The 14,859-nt window shown below is 39.7% G+C and overlaps 1 protein-coding gene across 4 annotated transcripts in view; it reads right to left on the minus strand.

Annotated features, from left to right (window-relative positions):
- Nucleotides 1–14,859, minus strand: part of DDR2 (discoidin domain receptor tyrosine kinase 2) — a 246,942-nt gene that overhangs the window by 203,369 nt on the left and 28,714 nt on the right. The window contains exon 1 of one of the 4 annotated variants that reach the window (XM_020988611.2): nucleotides 13,143–13,232. The exons of 1 other annotated variant lie outside the window; for it this stretch is intronic. The gene's annotated coding sequence lies outside the window, so the exon portion shown is untranslated. Of the gene's footprint in view, nucleotides 1–13,142; nucleotides 13,233–14,859 lie in introns of those variants that run through there. 2 more of the 4 variants (XM_078156522.1, XM_020988612.2) reach the window with 2 other exon arrangements.

Below are 14,859 nucleotides of genomic sequence, written 5' to 3' on the forward strand. Positions count from 1 at the left end.
TGTGCCTTCAGGAAAAAGTGCCGGCATCCATTTTAGTTTTTTCTAGCCATTGGTATATTCTAAATTCATAACTGGCCAAAGCTACTACCCTCATCTTTAAACTAGTCAAAATATGTCAGAGGATTGTTGTTAGTACACATTTGAAATTTACCTCTATAGAAATAATCTTTGAATTGTTTTGCAGACAGCCTATTTCAAAGCCAAGAATTTCAGTTCATAAACGGGATAGTGAATCTCATTGTACCTAAGTCATCTACTGGCAAAGACAATCATCTTTGGAAGATCATCATTCTTAGTGTTGTGCTGCTTCTAAACCTTTCAAGCTAGCACCTGCATATAAAACAAAGGGCTTGAATGGATCTGCAGAAGGCAATGCTGGTGCTCGGCTAAGACTACAGATCAGATTTTTAAAAGATTGTTTATATTTATTTCTTCAACAATCTCCAAATGACTTCAAAACATTTAGAATGTATTGACCTTTCTTGACCTTCCTGACCTTAATCTTTTGCTTCTCTTCAATCATATATCTATGAGCAAAATTATTCAACAGTTTAGCAATAGGAGCATAGTTCCTTATAAATTTACAGTAGTAATATCCAAAACCTAGAAAAATTCTTAAATTGCATAGGTTCTTTGGATGTGGACACGTAATGACTGCTTCTATTTCATCTAGGTCAATTTTCTTCCTCAGTAGGAGGTGTGTAAATCATTTCCCAGGAATTGTTCCCTACTGTTAAGGTATTTGTCATTTTTGAACGATCCAGTAGGATGCATAATTCACAAAATACTGACTGAGTTGACTCTCCAGGTCTAATGTAACTATAAGTAACCTTACAGTCTCTCAATTTTTTTATTGGTACTTTCTTTTCACTTACAATGTCTTTAACTGTTCTAAATTTAGGAGACCCCCATAAATTTAGAGTCCAAAACATTATAATACCTGCTAAATATCCCAGTTTCCATTTTTAAAATAACATAAATTTTATATTTATCAAATTATTAAAAATTAAATAATTGAAAATAAATCAAAGGTATTAATAATTAAAATATTAATAATAAATTGAGAACAAATTTAATATTTAATATATTTTAAGGTATAATAAATATATTTGGTATAAACAAAAATTTATCAATACTATTCAGTCTATAATAAAGTAATAACAAATATGAGTCAAAGACAATAAAATGATTAATACTATTAATTGTCAGCACTGCCAGACACTTTGCATTTAGATTCTATAAGAAAAAAAGCTATGAAAAAGGCAGAAAAAAATAAAAAATTCCAGACCAGCCCCCCACATATTAAGGGGATTAACTCCACTCACTTGTATGTCAATTCTCAACCTCACACTTGATTCCTCTTCACATTTAATCTTATCCTAAGTTCCAGAGAAATCCAGGGGTATATTTGAAATGTTTTTCTTTTTCAAATGAATGAAACTGTGACCTCTTTATCATTAATCAGTTGTTTCAGACTTCCATCACAGTTCATTATATATTATTTATTAAATAAACCAAAAGAAACTTCCTTTCTCAGTATTAGTTATATACACAAATATATAAAATACCTTAATTTCCTGTTATTGAGTAAATAGCAAAAATTATTAAATATACAATTTATTAATAAAAGAAATCAATAAAAACAAAAATAATAATTATTTACATTATTTTGCCTATGAAAACTATCACAGCCATAATCCCTTCAAAGCCTCTACCATAAGAGCAGCTGACTTTTCTTCACTTCCAGAAACAATTTCATCGTTCAGTTTACTCCAGATACCGATTAAAATTTCTCAAGAGTCCTCTTCATATTTCTCCTCAAGACAAGACTTAAACTCATTCTCTCAGGAAATAAGTTACATTATTCTTTTTTTTTTTCATTGTGCTCTCTTCAGCCCTCACAGGAAGCAGACTTTCCAGAATACACTTTAACTTGCCAATTGCTTACAGACTCCTCATAGAATGCTCTTCATAATGCTTTTTCATAACATAACAGTTAAGAAATATCTCGCAAGCAAGAAGTTTCCTCTCAGCTTCTTTCTTTCCCACAGTTTATCTCTTAGATCTTCCCGGATCAGACATAAAACACACACTGTCCTAAATTCTATAGGGATAAGCACCTCATAAAGAGATTGTTGTAGCTATGATTCCCCTAAATGGCAGTGTCAAACTTCTTTTTCCACAACATTCCAATTGGAGCTTAAATATACAGTAACAGTTATCTGTAGTCTCTGTGGGAGAGCTTAATAAAATAGGTGTTACACTTGCATTTCGTTGAAATCTCCCTCCCTCTAGGGCCTATGGCATAGGCAGACAAATCTGACTCTGGCCCTAGTTTGGCACTCTGGGGCCAAGCAAAACAAGTCTACTCCCCCTTGTCACTTGACAGGACCAGGACATGGGCCACTGCCCATGAGGATAAGCTTAGACAGGCCTCCACAACAAGGGGCCCTGGGCAGTGAGGGGCAGCATGATGGGAGTCATGGTTCAAGATGGATTTGGACTAAATGACCTTCAAGTACTTTTCTACTATTTGCATCATCCTTTTTTTCATCTTGGCCATTTCCCACTCTACTACTGCTGCTATTCCATCCTTCAAACCAGATCTGCAGGGAACACGCCCTGGAAGACGTTAGCTACTCAGCTGTGTACTTCCTGGAACCAGGTTGATCCCTGGTCACCATCTTGGCCATTTTCTACTCTACCATTTTGTATGTCTTTTGCCCAACACATACCCCTTTATCACCTCTTGGTCTTAGAACTATAATCAAACCAACACTAACATTTTCTCTAGAAAAGGTATGTCAACTGACTGCCCTATTCTGTTCACAATCCTTGCTTCTTCTTATATCAAAACTTCCTTCCCTTGCTATGCATAACATACTATTTTGCCTTCTTATAATAAAAGTTCCTTGAGGCCAAAGACTTTCTCAGTTTTGTAGTTATATCCTCAGCACTTAGCACATATTAAGAGCTTAATTAATGCTTTTTCATCCATTCAAAATAGAAAGGCAGGGGCTGATAGGAAGGGGCAGATCATGATAAGGAAATTTCCTAAGTCATATCTTTGCTTAGGTACAGTGTTCCCTGTGTGTTTATGGTTGCCAGGCACTTCAAAGTTCCAGAACTTTTCTGTCACTGGCACCAAAGCAAAAATAAAGCCACCAGAATGGGAAGGCTTAAACAACTGAGGCAGATGAGCTCTAAAGATTATGGCGTCCTGAAACAGGAACCATGTCCTAAATTTGTCAACACACAGAATGTTAAAATGGTGGGGGGAAGAAACCCTAGAAAATCATCCAAGCTCCCTAATATTACAGATGTAGAAACTGAGGCCCAAAGTGAAGTAGTTAGTTATTCAAGGTCACATGGCTAGTAACTAAAACTGTTGGAACTCAAACCCATCTATTCTGGCTCTAAGTACAGTGTTCTTTCTACTATGTCATAACATACAGTAACAGTGACTATATGAAAGGTTCCCAAAATCATAGAATCTTAAAGCTAAGAAAGGCCCTTAGAAATCTCCCTACAAGATTGCAAGCATCTTGAGGGCAGGGGCCATGTTTTATATTTGCTTGTAAACACAGTGCCTTGCATAGTACTGGTGTTCAAATATTTACTGATCACATTATATATATGTGTGTGTGTGTGTGTGTGTGTGTGTGTATTCTATATGCACATACATATATATACACATATATACACATACATACATATACATACGCATGCACACACACACACATATATATACACATATATGTGTGTGTGTGTATTCTATATACACATACATATATATACATATATACACATACATACATATACATACACGTGCGCACACACACACACACACACACACACACACATATATATCGATGGGCCAACTCAATAAGCTACCTGCTAAACTATATGTCATACTCTGGACAATGCCTCCTTCATCCACTTTGCTTTTCCTATATAGATTTTTCCTTACAGTCTAAAAAGGAGGGTGGAAGGAATATGATAAATACACAAATAAATATAAAAGGCATCATATTATGGGTACTTAGCTCAATGTCTGGCACATAGGAGGCCATTAACAAATAGTTACTGAATGACTGATTGACAGATTGGTTCAAAAGAGAGATCAAAACAAACTTTTCTAAGCATATTTGAAGAGGTTTGACTGATTACTCTATGCCTCTTTTTCCCTGTCTTAGGTCCCTGATCTTCTTTGCCTTCTTAGATGAGAGCTTTCTTCATCCCATCCCACCCCACCCCACTCTGGAATTATACATATTTCTAATTTATCTAGACTGTTTTATGGTGCCCACTCCCTTACAAAAGCATCACTACCCCTCCAGCTGGGGAATGATCATTGTGATTGGTCTGTATGACACAGCAGGATGGCTCCCCACTATGCCCAACTCTGCAGTGCCTTCCAAGGCAGAGAAAATCCAGACACATTTCTTCAAATCATCCAGGATTTCATGGTATCTAAGCTGGAATTGAGCCAAATCAATTGAAATACAGGAGCCTGGGTTGTATCTGGCAGTAGAATTTGTTCAGGGAGAACTATGTTCTTGTCTTCCTGGCTCTCCTGGGCAGAAGACACAAGAAAGGGAGAGGAAAAGGCAATAAGGTTTGTTATTATGCAGTTGTCTCCATGACCCTGTGTGCTACAGCATGCCAATGATGTCCATGGGGTTTTCTTGGCAAAGATACTGAAGTGGTTTGCCATTTCCTTCTCCAATGGATTAAGGCAAACAGAGGTTAAGTGACTTGTCTAGGTTCACACAGGTAGCAAGTGTCTGAGACCAGATTTGAATTCAGGTCTTCCTGATTCCTAGGTCCAGCGCTCTATCCACTAACTGTCTGACAATAAGATAGAAAATAATAAAACAGGTGAGACGTGGTAACAATCCTACCTAGGTGGTACAATGGATAGAGTGCTGCTCCTGAAGTCAGAAACACCTGAGCCTCAGAAATTTATTAGTCATGTGACCCTGGGCAAGTCATTCAACCTCTGACTGCCTCAATTTCCCCAACTGAAAAATGGGGATCAAGTCACCTAACTGGGCTGTTTTGAAAATCAAGTAAGATAACGTTTGTAAAGCACCTAGCACAGTGCCTGAAACATAAGAGACAATTAGTAAATGTGTGCTCCCTTCCGTTCCCTTTTCCCTCTTGTTGTCAAACTCACAACCCAGGCAGTAATCCAGTAAATCTGACCACCTATAGCTGATTTCATGCCTACAGGGCCTCAGGTCCAAATCTTTGGGCAGGGAAGCCCTCGGGGCTACAGAGATCCCAATGGTCAAGCAGTCAATGAGCATGTATTGCTATGTGTACCCTTGTAATGTGCCCGACTCTGTCCTAAACCCTTCCTGGAGGATGTTTTGGAGAATGGAACCAGAAAGGAATCTCAACCCAGTTACTCTCCAACTAGAAGCCTCTGCAATCATAATAATAACACATTTCAATTGATAAAATTCTTCTACATTTATTATCATATTTGAGCCTAGTAATGATGAGGGAATGAATCAATGAATGAAAAAGCATTTGTTGAGCACTTACTAATGTGCAATTGAGAAATAAAGGAAGAAGAGGTCTAGGTCCCCTTAGTATGCCCTGATAAACATCATGGAGTATGCACCACTTTGCCTCTGGTCTGGTCAACTCAGAGATGAGGTCATAGAATGTTAGAACTGAAAGGAACCATAAAGATCGTCTATTCCAAATGCCTCATTTTAAAGATTATGGCCAAGAGAGTTGTGAAGCATCTCGACCACAAGGTCTCACAGCTAGCAGTTGGTAAATCCAGGACTCCAAGCCAGGTTTTCAGACTGCCAGGCCTGGATATCATCCTGCAATATGCATGAAACCTCAAGCTACTGCCCCTCATGGAGCTATCCCTCCCCCCCCATCCCCAGTGGCCTTGCATTTGGGGAACAGATGCTTCAGAGCAGGCTCCCTTTCTTAATAACTCTTGCTTGGCCCCAGGAGCAGAATGGCTGTCTTCTGTCTGTGTGCCCAGTTATTCTTGGAGCTTGAGTGGGCCATCATTTTATAATTCAGAAACCCCAAATGAGAGACAGACAGTAGAGTTCTCCAGGAGAAGTAAGAGAGGGCCTCCAGACCCACCCCACTGTCTGAGTCTGGCCATCTCAGGGAAGGGGAAGTAGAGGCAGGGGCTGCTATTACAAGAAGAAAACCCAGGCTCCAGCCAAGCCAGATGAGGCTCCCTCGCATCTTTTCCATTCTTCCAAACATTCCTTTCCCTGTGGAATGCCCCCATCCTTGGGCACACTTAATGCAAATGGTGAATGGAAGCAACTGTTGCCATTTATTCCTTGGTCCTTGTGGGTAAGGGACAGACTCGTGAAATGATAGGTTCCTTCAACATTTCTTTGAAGGGGTAAAATAGGGGATGGACTCACAGGCTATGTGGGAGAATCGTCTAAGTCAACTTGGTAACCAAGGCCATACCTTGACTCTGTTTAACTGAAAACCTTTGAGCCAAGGTGGGATAATCTAAGTTGGCTTTTCCAAAGCTAGCAAAGCAGGTCTGTAAAACAGACCAATCACACTCCCCTTCTGTCAGGCCACTGGGCAGTTTCCAAGGATGACAGTCTCTCCTTGGGCTATTTCCATTTGTCTATGGACAGGGCTATAATTAGGAATTTTTCACCTAGGACAAAACCAATTTCAGGGGAATAGGTAGCTGGTAGAGTAAAAATGATGGCCATGGTGGCATAGAGGACAACCTGATGGAGCTAGGGGAAATGAGCAGGACAGTACAGAAAACAGCCTGAATGGAAGGAGGGGTAGCAGTGCAGAAGACAATGTAACCGTGGGTGTGGATTGTGTCAGCAGAGAGGACAGTCTATCTTTCAGAGAGTTAGGGTTTGAGGAGAGACAGGCCCCAGGAAAGGGGGAAACATGGAGACTGTCCTTGGGAATGATTGTATCACACAGAAACATGGGAAGGAAAACCTCTGAAAGGTGAGGTGCAGAAACTCTGTAGTCACCAATGCCACTATCTTATTTCAGAGGAAGCACCCCACTTCTCCCCAGATGTCAGCACCTAGCATCAAAGCCCTGTTTGTGATCTGTTAGTAACAGAGTAACCTATGGTAAGTACAGTTAACACTATAAGACAGAGGAGTGGGGGGAAGCCTAACTATCGTCTATAGGAGTTCCTGCTGGAGGTAGAAATATGTCCCTCTAAGGCAGTGTGGTGCAGTGGATGGGATTCTGAATGGGAAGTTGGGAACATCTGGATTTGAATCCCACCTCAGAGACTTACTAGTTATGTGATCATAAGCAATTCAATTAAACTCTCTGGGCCTCAGTTTCCTTATATGTAAAATGAGAAGATTTGACTCAATGACTTCTGAAGTCCCTCCCAACTCTAAATCTATAATCCTATTATCTCATATGTAATAAAATATTATTATTGTTATTATTATTATTATTATCATCATCATCATCATCATCATCATTATCATTATTAGGCAGGGAGAACTACCAGAAGTGACAGAGCAGGGGAAAATGCAAGGTCAAAGCAATGCAAGGTAAAAATAATAAGAATAAAAACATAGCTCACATGTACATAACACATTAAGGTTTAACAAGGTAATTAACATACATTATCTCATTTGATTTCCAAAACAAATCTCCATGGGGTAGGTGGTATTAATATTTCCATTTTACAGAGAAAACTGAGGCTCATAGCAATCCCAAGAAAGAAGGCGATGGCCTGATATTAGAGGTAAAAAACTGCTATAAAAGCTTGTCCTATTTGGCCCCAGATGGTTGAACCAAAAGACAGAACCAAGACATAAGTTGAAAAACTTTCCAACAATTAGAGCAAAACCTAGATGGCTGCTTGTCCAGCATGCTGTAGAGTACGGTTTTTTCCCCCAGATACGAGTTAGAGTTGAATGGCAATAACGTTCCTTCCTCCCCTGAAATATTGTAACATTACAGAAAGGTCAATTTCTGCTCCACGGAAGGGAATCTATCTCTGATCTGTTTCCTGTGAAATTTCACCTTTTCTAGGTCTAGGTCATTTTTGTTAGTGCCAGCTGAGACTCATCAGGCCTGTGTATTCACTATAGATCAAAAAGTTGACAACTTGAAGTAATAATTCTTGACTCTCCTGTGATCGTGGTAACTCTTTTTTTTTTCATGACTCCTTGATCAGAACCTGGCAAAATGATTGACATTCTTTGTCCTATGAGGGCCTTTGCCCTGTATTCTACCTCACAGGCCATATAAATTGATTCTCAATGAAATACACTGGCTTGAACCTGATAAACTGTCCTACTCTATTCCCTCTTTGGCATCTCTCGTGCATGTTTTTCATCATGACTGCAGGAGAATTTTCTAGACAAATCACAAAATAACAGAGTTTGATAGCTGGAAGGGGCCTCAGCCACCATCTAGCCGGCCTCACATACAAAGGAACCCCCACTAGAACATCTCCAACAAGTGGTCATCCATTCTCTGTTGAAGACCTTTAGTGAAGGTATTCCACCACCTCTTGAAGCCATCCATTTCATTTTTTGATAGTGTTGTAGACCAGGATACTAGTAGAATTGGAGTGGCTTAAGTTAGCCCCCATAGCCCCACTTTACAATCCAGGCTGCTGTACACCAGGCTGCTGCTGGGGCAGTTTGAGTTAATTTTTAATCCCCAAGTGGATTTGAGCAAGAAGTATAATATAGCGACACTTCTAGGATTCTGGTTGGGCTCTCCTGAGGCACATGGGAATTACCTTGTGAACAGCCTTTCTGCCATGTAGATTGCTTTTACCTGGGCTTACTGAATATGCTTTTATTAATGAAATTTCCTATCCTAACCCTCAGGCTTTGAGTGGAACCATGACCAGGACAGACCTTTCTAAATGTTAGGAAGTTGTTTTCCTAATAGGTTTAAATATACATCTTTTCAATTTCTCATCATACCTAGCTCTGCTCTCTAAGACCAAACAAAACAAGTGTACTCCTATTTCCCCATGATAGGCCTTAAAATATTTGAAGAGAGCTATGATCATCATGTGTCTCCCCTTCCTGCCCCAGCCCCAAACCTCGACGACCCATGCTACAGATCTTTTCATTTCCAGGCTAAACATTCTCTTTTCACTGAACTGATCCTCATATGACATGAACTCAAGGCCTTTCACCATGCTGATCTATGTCCTTTGGACCTGCTCCAGCTTATCAGTGACGTCAACTAAAACTGTATTCTGACTGAAGATGCTTCACCCCACCCTTCTTCTTGTTGTCGTTGTTCAGTCATGTCTGACTCTTCACCCCATTTGGGGTTTTCTTGGCAAAGATACCAGAGTGGTTTGCCATTTCCTTCTCCAGCTCATTTTACAGATGAGGAAAGTGAGGCAAACAGGGTGAAGTGATTTGCCCAGGGTCACATGGCTAGTAAGTGTCTGAGGCCAGATTTAAACTCATGAACAATAAGCCTTCCTGATTCCAAGCCCAGTGTTCTATCCACTACACCACTCATTGAATCATGAATCATCTGACCTGGTCTGTCACATTTAACAAGAGTGCTCATCTATCCTTAACAACTATTTTGCAGAATTTCACTTATTTATTATTCCCAGTATTTATTGGAACTCCATCTATCTCTCCTTCACTCAATCTCTGTTCTATTCCTTCTTTCTAACTGTAACAATACACCCACAGTAACCCTCTGTTCTCTGAATAGTGGGTTCTAGATTCTGATCTTGTCTGCTCTAAACAATAACCTAGCCAGTAGAAGTTCCAAAATCTCTGATGCTGGGGCTTGTTCAGCAGTTTGATCACAATGTCTCATTATCATCTCCATCATAGCTCATTTTGCAAGGAACAGAGAATCATATCTCTGTCCCCAATAATTGGTTACAATTCCAACATCCCCTAAGGTTGTCAAAACATACAAGGCTGTCACCACCCCAGGCCAAGCTTGTTTTATATTCCCTGCCAGAAGCTTCAAAACCAAAAATCAAATCCAAAAACCTCTTAAAGCCCTTTCATGGGAAAGAGAGCATTTCTAGGCTGCTCACTACTAGCTTTTAAGAAGACAGCTCTCGATAAATGAAAGATAACTGATTTACAGTTGAATACAATCTTTTCCTAGCTTTTAAGAAGACAGCTCTCGATAAATGAAAGATAACTGATTTACAGTTGAATACAATCTTTTCCTTTTAAAGGACTAATTAAGATTAACAGTGGTGCTCCTCTGAGACCTCCAATAATTTTGCAAGAGCCATTTTGAGAGTGAGCAATAGGAAGAGAGACTAAAGAGAGAAGGGAGAAGAAGAGTTCACTGAGACTTTTCTGCCCAGTTTTATAAACATTGGCCCCATGCTCTGGTTCAGTCCTTCATTTTATGCTACCCCATGCAAGCTTCAATATCCACACCGAGTGAACAGATCTGAATCCCAGCTCAGTCACTTATTATCTTTCTACCTTACTATTTACTGACCCCAAGCCAATTATTTCTCCCCTCTGTGACTCAGTTTTCTCATTTGTAAAATGAAATGGTCGACCTGGATGATATTTAAAGTCTTTTCTTGTTCCACAATCTTATGATCCTACGATAATAAAAACTAAGAACGCCAAGGCAAATAAACCTTAGCCTCAAAATGACTGAAGATGAGAATCTAGTGGATTTATTCTCTAAAGCCAAAGTTTGATCTTGGTCCAACCTCAAATAAAGGGGAATCTTGGGTGAGATCTATGATGTGACCTGTTGCTCTGTCACTCTAAGGCACAGACTTAAATTGTGTTAATTCTTTTTTAAAAAGTACACGTCTTGGTTTAGGAACTCTCTTTGCCAGTGTGGATAGCCACACATGTATAACATAGTTTTCTAGAGCTGCTTAAGGATCACAGAGAGATTAAGCAACTTGGTTACCTTCAAAAAGCTAGTAAATTTTGGGGCCAGATTGGAAATCCAGTCTTCCTGATCCTGAGTCTAGCATTCTACCCACTAACCCCTCCCCCTACTGCTTCTCTAAGAAAAATATGGTTTTATGTTTATTTTTAAAACAAACAACAACAACTGATTCACTTTTGTAACTGGCCATACTGGGGGAGGGGGGAGGGGGAGAAAGGACTGCAAAGACTATCTTTGAAAGGTAAAGCAGAGTGATTCATGGACAAATAATGTTTGAAGAATCCAACTGTAATAGAGAAACCCTGCAGTAGCTTTTGGTCAGTGGTTAAACAGCTATGAATTATTAATATGTGAAATGTACACTATGAAAGGCCAGGACTAAGGCCCTGCTTGGTCCTCAGCACTAGGGAACCAAAAACATACAAAATATCCCTACAAATCATTCACAACCATAAGGCACTGCCAGACATTTCACTATTAATAATCACCAGGAGGAGATGTAATGGGAGTTTTTCAAAATAGTAAGTGGAGAGGAATGTGACTCCCCCTACACACACACACACACACACACACACACACACACACACACACACACACACACACACCCCACCCCAAAGGAAGGCCATGTGGTTGGGTGGATTGAGCATTAATCCAAAAACCTGAGTTTGAATTCTAATTCTGCCGAGCACTAGCTATGTGACCCTAAACCAAGTACCTCCATATCACTAAGCCTCAATTTCCTCATCTATAAAATGGGACTAATGCCTTCGCAGGGTAGCTGGGAGGACAATGTTTTGTAAACTGTCAAGCATTATATAAACGTGAGCTGCTACAATTCCAGCATCCATTCATTACAGATTTATCAATCATGCATTATTTCTATAAGCTCAGTCCTAGGCACTGTGAGAGAGACAAAAAAAGAACCAAAAGATATGGTCCAGACCCTCAATGAGCTTAAAACCTAGTTGTATGGAGAAGAAAGTTCTTCACATGTGAAGAATTCTTTATACAAGTTGTAGGATCATATAATTTCTTTAATCTGCCTTCCCAACTAAGCTGGAAGAAGGCTGAAATCAATGTACACCAGAGGAATCAATCCTCTAAGTATGGGGCGGCCCAAACCAAGGGAGCACAAGATTGTCTAGGTTAAGTCTAGTTCTAGGATCACCCTGAATCTTGAGACTCCTGAACAGTCAGAACCTGCCTAGAACAATGGAATTTGGATCAGCTGTGGGTCAAATGTGATGAAGTCCCCAGCTCAAGCAAGAGCCGCTCTAGATTTACAAATGAACACCAACAAGAAAAACAACAACACCACCACAATAGCATTTATATCGCACTTCAATGTTTGCAAAATGCTTTACATATTTATTTCATTTGTTCCTTATAACAACAGCCCTATGAGGTAGCTGCTCATTTTACAAATGAGAAAACTGAGTCACAGAGGAGAGAAGATTTGCTTGAGGTCAGTAAATAGTGAGGTAGAAAAATAATCAGTGACTGAGCTGGGATTCAGTTATACTATTTTATAGATGAGGAAACTGAAGCTGAAAGAGTTAGATGCCTAGCCCTGAGGCAGGATTCAAATTCAGGTATTCATGACTCCAAATGTACTATTCCATATTGCTGCTCCAAAGCATCCTAGGAATCATCCTAATTTCCAGCAAGAGGCTACCTCTCTATAGGCCTTTTAAAGCCCCTAAGGTTACCCCAATCTAGCCTTTCAGCACCAAGGCTAGTCTAGAGCTAATGAAGAATCCTAAAGATTGGGAGGTAGGGAAGGCAAAGAAGAGAAGAAAGAAGGGGTGGTATTCACAAAGACGAATTATTTTTACTATCATTTTTTCCAATTCCAACAGATCGACTGCCTTCCCATTAGATGTCTGTTACATACATACATCACATACGCCAGGAAAAGATGGTGAGAAATGGGAGGGGGTATGAGTATCACAGGATTTAAAGTTGGGAGAGATGGCCATAAGGAGCTAAAAAGAACCTTTGAGAACATCTAGTCCAAAATCCATGTTTCATGGTACTAAGGTCCAGAAGATTTAAGTGACTTGCCTGAAGTCACTTAAGTAACAAGACTGACACTCCAACTTCAGATCTCTAACTCCCAAGCCCACACTCTTTCTAGAGAACCAACATGAAATGAGAATGGTATTAACCTTGAAAAGGCTTAGGTACACATCTGTGACACACACCCCAACTGCAGCTGGAGGTCAAGCAGGAAACTGAGGACAAGAACAAACCACACTTACATTAAGAGGTGAAGAACATTCTCCGGAGGGTCGTGATGGATCCTCAGTGACTGGACGGACCTGATGGGCTGCTTTCCTTTTCACTCTCTCTCTGACTCCCAATGGAAAAGACTCTGGCTTCCTTACTTCTGGGCACAGGCACAAACCTTGGCCCTTTTGTAGGTCTCCCTTGGGAGAGGAAAGGAAATCAATGTTTTTATACAGCTTTTTTGTATTCTACATTCATTGTAAATATGGAATATCTCTGTAGATCATGACCCAATGCAAGTGCCTTAGGAAGCACAGAGAGGACTGTCAGAAAATAGATTAGGTTAGATAACACTACTCCAAATGTTGGGGTGGGGCTGGAAGATGTTGTATTTCACCCAAAGATTTATGGGGTTAAATGCACTTTTAAGACACCAGAATGAAGAAAAAGCAGCAACCAGAACTCCCTGAAATTCTAACTAACAGCAGGGCATCCTGGGCATCCATCTGCTCTGATTTCAGAAGGTTATTGAATAGGGAAATAAGTACTTCAACATATACAGAGCACTTTCCTCATAGCACTCCTGTGAGATAGATGATGATGCATGTATTCTTTTTCCTACTTTGTAAGAGAGGAAACTGGGCTTTACAGAAACAAAATGACTTGCCCAACACCACATAGGTAGTATGTGTTGAAGCCAAGATGGAGGGGCAATAGTTAGCCCCTTTAGTAAAGTGGCAAGCCTTAGTAAACCAGCCTTTACCAAAAATTTTCATATTGAAGAGAAGGTCCTCTACTAGAGGCTTTGTAATAGGGTTTTTAGTAGAACTCAAAAGTCGTTGCATTTCAAAGCCCCATGGAAAGATACAGGAACCATGTGAAGTAAAGGAAACTGTTTTGTAGTGAAGATGAAAATGACTTCTTTCATTTTCTGAATGAATGTAGTTAAGCCCTTCATAGGCCAAAGGAAGGACAACATGTCTGTATGTACTGTTATCAACCAAGTTCCAATAAATCTCTGTCTATACACCCTCCTCAACCTTCCCTCCAAAAAGATCTACAAATTATAAACCCTTCCTAGAGTATGGGAGCATTTAATGATGAATGGTACCACAAGCCTTCCTACCCAACAAAGCAAAGATACTCACCTGAAAAGAGATGTAAACTGTATCTAAGGCATCCTATCCAATTATATCTTAGCGCGGATGCATGCCACAAAGACTATCATTATGAATAAGAAATGATGAATATCAAGAATTCAGAAAAACATGAGAAGATGTAAAAATTGATGCAGAATGAAGTAAGCAGAATGAGGAAAGGAATGTGCACAAATGCTTATAATGATGTAAATGAAAAGAACAAAATGAAGTCAAAGATGGCATAATTATAGTGACCAATTTTGGTCTCACGGAAGAGAGAAGGAAATGTACCTCCCTCCTTCCACTGGAGAGGCTGGGACCATGGTATAGAAAGTGCCAAGTTCTGTTGCATGCAGTCAATATACTGATGGGTTTTGCTTTATTGTTTTTCTTTGTTGCAAAGAAAGGCTGGGGGAAAGGGGGAGCATGTTTACATTGCAGAAATGACTGGTGTATAAACAAAAGACATTAATAAAACTTCTTAAGAAGAGAATACATTACGCCAATAATTTAGTGCATAACATTGTCCTCTCAGCACCTGTTTTTTTTTTCATCTATAAAATGAAGGGATTGGTTAAAGGGAGCTAGATCACCTCCAAGACCAATTCCA

This window comes from Phascolarctos cinereus, unplaced genomic scaffold, assembly GCF_003287225.1.
Source record: "Phascolarctos cinereus isolate Bilbo 61053 unplaced genomic scaffold, phaCin_HiC Scaffold_5;HRSCAF=322, whole genome shotgun sequence".
In the NCBI taxonomy this organism is placed as follows: Eukaryota; Metazoa; Chordata; class Mammalia; order Diprotodontia; family Phascolarctidae; genus Phascolarctos; species Phascolarctos cinereus.